Raw genomic sequence first — 9,902 nt, forward strand, 5'->3', positions numbered from 1 at the left:
TCTATCGTCCACGATCCCTTCTTTCGTTGTGGGGTTCCAAAAAACGAGAGAGAGAGACGCAACATCACGCACGACGTTCTGTTGATGGGATTCCAAGAGAATCGGCAATAATGGATTCTCAAAAACAAAAGTGGAAAACGGAGGCAAACATATCTCTTGGGGGAAGGGGAAAAAATTAAGATGGAGTAAGGTGAAGACGTTCCAGAAATTAGGGTTCTAGAATATGCTTCAAGATTGTTAGAGTAATTAGGTCAAGCAAGAGGTTGCCTGAAGCATTACACCCAAGGTATCTAATTTGGAATACCAAGTTTGTTGCCTCCAGCCCCTATATATATTAGATACACTAGGGTTTTAATAGGTTAGTGGGCTCTAGCCCAAATAGGCCCACTACACCGGTCCATTATCTTATTGGGCTTATATTAGAACATACATGGGTTATATTATATACCCAACATATTTTAGCGGAGGGGGGGGGAGAGTCTAACATAGAGCGGGTCTCTGCCAAAGAGTAAGGGCCTCACTTATCCTATAGTGGTTGTGTTTGTTTTTTTCTTTTGTACTTGTGGAGGATATATTCATGTAAGCATGTGGTAGTGTATGTAATAGCCACACGTGGGGTATTTTGTCTTTAACATGCTAGGATTAGTATAAACAGGGGTAGTGTTTCATTTTAGGGGACTTTGGCTGAAATTGAAACGAGATTGGGTTTGGTTTTTTCTTTTGAGCTCAAAAATCTCAGCTAGAGGAAGAAAGAGCTCTATTTCTAGGGAATTACAGTGCATAGAAGGGGATCTGAAGCAATAGTCCCTTCTTGCCTGAGAATTCTTGTTGATCCTTGTTGCAAGCGAGCAACTATCTGCCTTTTGAAGAAATTTGGTGAGTTCAATTCCCCACAATTGAACTACAACATCGGATTTCTTTCCTATCCATGTATTCCTCTGAATTCTGAAAAATATTTTCATCAATAAAATCATTTGTCGTGTGAGTAGTGCTATTAATCTTCTTACTACATTTTCATTTCACAAAACCACTATAAAGCATTCTCTGAGTAAGATAGTGTGCAAGGAAATGATCTTGGATCTGAGGCATGTAGAAATGACCAGATCTGAGGCTTTCTTTTGGATGCCTGGGAAGTCTCGAGAAAGAGAAAAATCCTAGAAAGATCAACATCTTCTCTGATGAGTAAGGGATGGATTTAATAGCAGGACTCATCTACATACCAGATCTGCTCAAAATTCTATTCATATATATAGATCCGAATGGTGATCAATAATCCTTACACAATCAGCTAACACCATTGTCTATGCGTGGAAGCTTCATTTGATTCTTTTTTGGTAACTACAACTTTGAGTGCCAGGTGTTTGTTAAAAGGTCAAGTTGCCTTGCAGCTTCAATTCTTTGTGGAATTATAGTTTAACAACCAAGAAAAAAAATGCAAGATTGACATTGGTTTGGGTTACCATTGAGCAAGTGCATCAATCTTAAGTAGCCAAAGACAAGGGACTTGATGATTTTGACTCCATTTCACTTCTGGAATTAAATGATTCAACTGGATTCCATTTTAAAAGGTGGACATATATTGAGGTGATTAAGGTGTTCTTTTCAATCTTAATTTGATTCCCTTAATCTCATGGTGGAAAGTTTCTTGTCACTCTAATGTCATTTCACAACACTTGAAAGTTGCACACCTAGTGTTTGTAATAAAAGTCGCTTTCGTCGATCGTGCTGCGTCAAAAATGGTATCAGAGCAGGTTATGCCAAGTTTCTTAACTTTGCATGTCTTGGGAGGAGATTGCAACACTAGTGAATAGTTCAGTTTTGTTGGTAGTTGTTGGAAATAGAATAGCTCAGTTGAGAAGCTAGCAAGGAATGTTCGGATTCTTGTGGACTGAGAGTCAATGGTGAACCGATTGAATTTCAAAAGCTGAAGGTTCCTGTCCGAACCACCAAAAGTCCCCAGGTGGAACTATTCCGTTCTGCCAAGTGAACACTCTCCAATTGATTGCATTTAACCCAGGCACTGTGCTTGCCAATCAATATGGATTTTAGATGGAATCAACCACTCCGCTAATATACATTTGAGTTGAACTGGTACTCTCCATTTTCATTGGGATGTTCTTAACCTCCTACTATGCATCTCTGAGTTGCTGACCCACTCTAGGCATATTGAAATTCCAAAGCTTTCGGCAGTCAACTCCAGGACTCATGTCCTGTTACTTGTGGAGTTCTTCTAGTCTCAGCTAAAGTACTTCGCTAGCCTGAGAGTTGGGGCACATTGGAATCTCAGCCTATCAAATATCAATTGTTCCTTGAAATTTTGAGGTTGCTATTGCAGTTGAAAGAGGCTTTGTTGTTGTTTCCTCGAGAACTGAGATTAAGCTTGTTTTTTGTTATATTGGGTGAGAACTCACTGCTCTAGGTATAAATTTTCTAGTGCACATTTGTTGTCATTGATAAGGACAAAATAAACAGATGAAGTCCTATCACATTTTCTTGTGAAAAAAAAACAGTGCAGCCCATCCCAAGCTGAAATTCAAGTGCCTAATGTGTTCAATGAAAACTGAAAAGGTCAAAGGAAGGGATTTCCATGTATCAGATTATAGTCCATCAGTTACTTTCTAAGTTTTAGCCCAAATTGGACAGCTATCAACTAAGGAATTACCTGCTGCCCATGACCACAAGTCAGCCAATCAAACCTTGAGCAACTGGTATGTGTGGGACTGTAATGGTTGAATGACATTTTTGCCAAGCTGGTTGACATGAAGTGCATCTGTAAATTGATCTGCTGACTGAAATTTCTCACATGAACTATAAAATCTTGTATACACAACATCCACATAAATACATCTCACATGAATTGAAATCTTGTATACATCGACATGAGTTAATCTCCTATATACACAACATCACAACATCTATATAATACATCCACATGAATTCATGACTTGGGGGAGCTACACTGGGCCAATGCCTACATTTCTTGCTCCAAGTCATCCCTAAAAATATTTTCTTCACAAACATAAAGGTTGTCTATGCTTGGTAATATATGCTCTTCCCAAGCAAGTAAGCATCACACCCATAACCTTAAAAAAATCCACAACCTACACCAGCCTACTCCACTGTCAAATCTGTGTCATTAAGAAAAAACCATATGTAACGAAAAGCTCCATGCTTGCCAATGATCTTTGCATAATGAGTAACCTACTATGCAATATTTGCAAAAAGAGTAACATAGTTTGCGAATTTGCAAAAAGAGTAATGACCTTTGGCCCTTACTTGCAAATGGGGTTAACTTGACAGAAAGCAAAACATGACACGACTCTAAGTTAATGAAAAGACAAAAATGCCCTTTACTCCTAAACGTAAAAAAACACATAGTGAGGAGATTGCAATAATCAATTATGTACTAAGAGGTGATTAAAATAATCACATGCCATAACAGTAATCGCTTGCTTCATAATTCCAAGTGAAAGGGGCCTTAGCATATTCAGAAACCTGAAATTTTTATATGGTGTAAGGCCTTGTTGTTCAATATTTTGAAAAAGTAAAGAATGGCCACACCATAGGATAATCCAAACCATCCATTTGATAGGCTATAACGTAAATAGGTTGTGCCCAAAAAATCATTTCCACGGGATGATCCTAGCCTTCTATTCAAAATTTCAAAAAGTAATTTACGGCCCACACCATAGGATGATCCAAAGCGTCAATTAGATGGGCCACAACGTAAATAGGTTGTGCCCAAAAAATCATTTCCATAGGATGACCTAGCCTTCTATTCAATATTTTCAAAAGGTATTGTACGGTCCACATCATCCTAGGTTGTGCCCAAAAAGATTCATTTCCATTGGATGATCCTATCCTTCAGATCTATAGAGATTTCCATAACATGCTATTTTCCCCTGTAGATCGGAAGGCTAGGATCATCTTATGGAAATGATTTTGGGGGGCACAACCTATTTACATTGTGGGACATCAAATGGATGGTTTGGGTCAACCTATGGTGTGTCGTAGGGGTGTAAATAGATATTTGAAAATTCGATTACCGTCCGCATCCGAATCCGTTTAAAGCGAATATTATCCGAATCCGCTTCAAGTGGATATTATCCGAATCCGTTTAGGAGATACCCGGTTCTTAACGATCCGAATCTGGTAAATGGTGCATCCGATCCGTTTAACATCCGAATCCGACAAGTACATCCGTTTATCCCTAATATCCGCATCCGTATCCGTATATCCGAATTCGTATTCGAATTCGGATATCCGGATTCGCATGCAAACTCGGATATCCGGTTACGGATGCGGATATTCGCATTCGAATTCAACTTCAATTAGATAATTTTGGATATTTAACCAGTTGATTTAAAGTTACAGACATGAATCAAATTCGGATACGGATACGAATTCGGACATTCGGATATGATTTATTCAAATTTGGATATTCGGATACGATTTGAATCCGGATAAACGGATACGGATAATATCCGAATTCGAATAATATCCGTCGGATGCGAATTCGGTAACGAATAATAATTATCCGTGGGATTCGGATACGGATACGGATATTGAATATTGTAATCGAATTTGAATTCAGATATAACACTATCCGATTCGAATTCGGATATAGCACTATCCGATTCGAATTCGATCCGTTTACACCCCTAGTGTGTCGTAGAGTACTTTAAAAAAAAAAAAAAACTGAACGGGGTTGAACCCAACCTGAGTTGCACTCTTATGTCGTAGCGCTCTTGTTACAATTAAAAAAGAAAAGACAAGGTGAGCTAGTGCAAATATCAAGAGGGTTGGTGAAAAGACCAGTGGAAAAAATTGGAAATGATATTGTCATTACCATGTTTTCATTATCACACTAACTCACTTCACGGACAGTTGTTCCATGTGAGTGCAGCCACATAGGCTCAGATTTTGTCTTATTGATAATATAATTCATCCGGGGTGGTAGGTGGCTGTACTCTCATGCGGCAGCCGATCTACCAAATGCCTCTACGGTGGCCCCTAGCAAATCACATTGTTTAATGAGCAGTCAAAAGTTATTACAATAATTCAAAAAGCTCTAGAAAGTAAAAAGCCAATTTGAAAAAAAAGACAAGGTGAGTTAGTGCAACTATCTAAACATGTTAATACTAGTACAACATCAGTAGCTAAAAGGAATCAAAGCATGCCCCCTCTCTCAAGTAAAAAGCCAATTTGAAAAAAAGACAACGTGAGTTAGTGCAGTTATCTAAACTTAGTAGAACTAGTACAAATCAGTAGCCAAAAGAAATCAAAGCTCACACACACCCTCGCTCTCTCTCGCCCTCGCCCTCGCCCTCGCTCTTGCTCTCGCTCTATCCTTTTTTTTCCTTTTTAGCGTTTTTTCCCAACGACAGGAGAAAGACCCCATCGGATTTTCCTACTCTAGTTTGGGGGAGAAAGGATTATTTTTTAACAAAATTCTGATTTTCTTTGGTTTTCTTAAATTGTGCCCTCCTGTCAATCACCAAAGCATTCACCATTCCTTTTTTACACGATGGAATTTCAGTAAAAGAACTCTAAACCCTACGTTTTCTGAAAGAGTTCCTTTTTAGGGTTTTTAATAATAGTAGGGTTAGGGTTTTCCCGATCGAGGATATGTGTTTCATTTTCTTTTCAATTTCCCTCTAAAAAATGGGGAAACCCTATCTTCCTTGTATGGATTTTTCTTTCTAGGGTTTCTAGAATTTGGAGGAAACCCTTTCTTCCTGATATGGAATTTTCTTTCTAGGGTTTCTGGAATTTGTGGTTGGGGCTTCTAGAAGATGGGGAAACCCTATCTTCCTTATACTGAATTTTCTTTCTAGGGTTTCTGGAATTTGGGGGAAATCCTATCTTACATGGATTTTTCTTTCTAGGGTTTCCTCTGAATTTGGGGTTAGGGTTTCCTCTGAATTTGGGGTTAGGGTTTTCTATGAGGAAACCCTATCTTCCTGACATGAATTTTTCTTTCTATGGTTTCTGGAATTTACGGTTCGGGTTTCTATGTAAGATGCTAATGTTGGAGCTTCTTAGGAGTCTTCCTTATATGCAATTTTCATTTTAGGGTTTCTGGAATTTGGGGTTAGGGTTTCTATGTAAGAGGGAAATTGGTGGAGCTTCTAAGGAGTCTTCCTTATATGCAATTTTCATTCTAGGGTTTCTGGAATTTGGGGTTACGGTTTCTACGTATGAGGGAAATTGGTGTAGCTTCTAAGGAGTCTACCTTATATGGATTTTTCGTTCTAGGGTTTCTGGAATTTAGGGTTAGGGTTTCTATGTAAAGAGGGGAATGGCTAAGCTTCTAAGGAGAATGGTGCCGGTTGGAGCTTCCATTTCGAACAATGAAGATGAACTCGATTACTTATTTGCCGTATAATACAATGGCCCTCCTGTCAATTACGATCTCCCCCGAGTCCTTTCAATCGATATCAAACACATCCCCACTGCGTCTGTTGTTGTTGTCTCCTCTCTTTCCGATTGATTATCCTTGCCTGTTGTCCAACCTCTCTTGTCCCCTGATCCTATGAGGAAAGCTTCAAAAGATGTAACACTAGGTTCAGACTCATTCGTTTCTCCCACTTCAGTGATTGCTTTTGATCAAAGAGGCATGGATTGTCGCGGTTGTGGATTATTGGATGGAATTGATAGCTCGGTGCGTTAGATTTTTCAAATGGCCGTGATGGATCACATGATTCTCCGTCTGAAATTGATAGCTCGGGTGCATTAGGGTTCTCAAATGGCCTAGATGGATCCCACGGATTTCCATCCGAAATCGATACCCTGTGTTAGGGTTCTCCAATGGGCTCGATATGTCGTGTCGTATTAGGGCTTTTGGATGGGCAAAATGGGTCTCATGAATTGATAGGCCACATTGGAAGCTCGGCTGCATTAGGGATTTGGAATGGGGATAGTGGTTTGCATTAATTATCGGGTGAAATTGGGGGATAGTGGTTTGCATGAATTATCGGGCGAAATTGGAAGCTCAGGTACATTAGGGTTTTCCAATGGGCACGATCAGTCTCGTGAGCTATTTGATGAAATTGGAAGCTCGGTTGTGTTGGGGTTTTCAAAGGACTAGAAGGAGAGTGTAGATTTTTCGAATGACATGAACCCGCCTAATTGGGTCTCAACTGAGTCCATGTTGAGTTCAACATTTTTATCTTCTGAGGATTCTTCACGGAGGACTGAGGATAGTGAGGGTATACCTCTAACCCATGCCAAAAGGACATCACTTGTGACTTTCCATGACACTGTACTAAGTGACGTGGTTGAAGCGGAGTCTAATCCGGTTGAAACCACAGTTACCGAAAAAAGCAAAGAGCCCAGTTCGAAAATAAAGAAGGAGCTTGCCATTGGCGCTTTAAAGGAAATCGGTTCACGGAAAAAGAGTCTTGCCTTGTTTACAATGCAAAATACTGTACTAATTGCGTGCTCAGAGCAATGGGGTCAATGCCTGAAGGGAGGAAATGCATTTCTTGTATTGGGTTACCAATCGATGAATCAAAGCGGGAAAGCTTGGGTAAATGCTCTCTAATGCTCAAACGGGTGGTTGATCCATTAGAAATGAACATAGTAATGAAGGCTGACAAGTTGAGTGAGGCAAATCAATTGCAAGCAGAGCATATTTCAGTGAATGGAAAGAAGCTTTGTCAAGAGGAGATGGTTTTATTGCAGGGTTGTACGAACCCACCGAGTAAGCTCAAAGCAGGAAGCTATTGGTATGATAAAGTATCTGGTCTATGGGAAAAGGTGCGACAGGATATATGTTTTTTGTTGTCTCTAATATGTGCTATTTTTTTTCTCTGTGCTTGATGTCTTGACTATGTTGAAAACTTTACAGGAGGGTCAGAAGCCTTGCAAGATTATTAGTCCGCATCTGAATGTCGGGGGCAATCTCATGCAGACTGCTAGTAATGGAAACACTTAGCTTTTTATTAATGGTCTGGAGATTACAAAAGTTGAGCTACGGTTGCTTCAGGTATATGTTGCTAGTCACATTTCAGTTTTGTCTTGTTTTTTTTACCATAGTTAGCAAAATGGCATTTTTTCTTTAAAAAAAATGCTGTTTAAAACTCGTTTTAATGGTTTGCCGTTTAAAGCTCTGTTTAAACTTTTACATTAAAAAAAACTCCGTTTTTTGAGGAAAACGGTAATGTCGGGGGCAGTGTCATGCAGGCTGCTAGTAATGGAAACACTAAGCTTTTTATTAATGGTCTGGAGATTAAAAAAGTTGAGCTACGGTTGCTTCAGGTATATGTTGCTAGTCACATTTCAGTTTTGTCTTGTTTTTTTACTATAGTTAGCAACAATGGCATTTTTTGTTTAAAAAAAATGCTGTTTAAAACTCGTTTTAATGGTTTGCCGTTTAAAGCTCTGTTTAAACTTTTACATTAAAAAAAACTCCGTTTTTTGAGGAAAACGGTAATGTCGGGGGCAGTTTCATGCAGACTGCTAGTAATGGAAACACTAAGCTTTTTATTAATGGTCTGGAGATTACAAAAGTTGAGCTACTGTTGCTTCAGGTATATATTCCTAGTCACATTTCAGTTTTGTCTTGTTTTTTTACCATAGTTAGCAAAAATGGAATTTTTTCTTTAAAAAAAATGCTGTTTAAAACTCGTTTTAATGGTTTGCCGTTTAAAGCTCTGTTTAAACTTTTACATTAAAAAAAACTCCATTTTTTGAGGAAAACGGTAATGTCGGGGGCAGTTTCATGCAGACTGCTAGTAATGGAAACACTAAGCTTTTTATTAATGGTCTGGAGATTACAAAAGTTGAGCTACGGTTGCTTCAGGTATATATTCCTAGTCACATATCAGTTTTGTCTTGTTTTTTTACCATAGTTAGCAAAAATGGCATTTTTTCTTTCAAAAAAATGCTGTTTAAAACTCGTTTTAATGATTTGCCGTTTAAAGCTCTGTTTAAACTTTTACATTAAAAAAAACTCCGTTGTTTGAGGAAAACGGTTTAAACATGTCTTTTAGGCCAACTTTCTAACTTTACCCCTGATATATTTTGTAATTACAAAATTTTTAATGCATTTTTTTGTGTTTCTGCTTTTTAACTTCGTTTTTTCGAACCAAAACCGTATTAAGCTTGAATATTTGCCATCCCGTTTTATTGCGGAATCACATTTTGCTAACTATGGTTTTGACTAAAGAAACACTTGTACTCAACAGTATTCTGTTTAACATTGCAGTGGGCGGGAGTCCAATGTCCTGGGAATCCTCACTTTTGGGTGAACGCAGATGGGTCCTACTAGAAGGAGGGGCAGAGGAATATAAAGGGGAATATATGGTGCAAGGTGAGTTTTTCTTCCCTATACATTTTCTGTTCAGATATGTTCCCCACAACTCTCTTTTTTATTTAGTAGATCATGATAAAAAAAAACCTTATGTAAATGTACAGATATGTGATAAAAAAAAGCTATATATATGACACGTATATGATTTGTAGTTTGGGTTTTTACGAAATATATATTTAATTTTAACCTTCAACATTGAATTTTTTGGTTAGGAAGAATGGATACTTTGAATTCAACTTGCATACGAATTTCATGGTTTCTTATATGTCAATTACTTTTTTGATGAGATGTTATTAAACTTATTGGTTTTCATCTATACCTATAAATCCGTACATATGCACATATAATATGTGTTATGCATATCTATGTAGAACATGGAAAAATCTAATCATTTAAACCTTGTATCCTGCAATTTTAGTATTTACTATACTTGTACATTCATTAATCCATATATATATATATATATATATATATATACTAGTGGGACACCCCGTGCAATGCGCGGGGCGTTAAAACTACCTTTTCAAAAAAAATGAACTAATGTCAAAAAATAGTATCTCCATATTCGGCTGTTCATAATCACCAT

At 38.1% G+C, this 9,902-nt stretch overlaps 2 pseudogenes; both read left to right on the plus strand.

The window, feature by feature from the left end:
• Positions 1-6,301: 6,301 nt before the first annotated feature.
• Positions 6,302-6,940, plus strand: LOC143890045 (uncharacterized; annotated as a pseudogene).
• Positions 6,941-6,968: 28 nt separating this feature from the next.
• LOC143891206 (extra-large guanine nucleotide-binding protein 1 pseudogene) lies at positions 6,969-7,939 on the plus strand (annotated as a pseudogene).
• Positions 7,940-9,902: the final 1,963 nt, after the last annotated feature.

Source organism: Tasmannia lanceolata, unplaced genomic scaffold (genome assembly GCF_043159265.1).
Source record: "Tasmannia lanceolata isolate RefF3 unplaced genomic scaffold, GAP_Taslan_0.1 ptg000013l, whole genome shotgun sequence".
Lineage (NCBI taxonomy): Eukaryota > Viridiplantae > Streptophyta > Magnoliopsida > Canellales > Winteraceae > Tasmannia > Tasmannia lanceolata.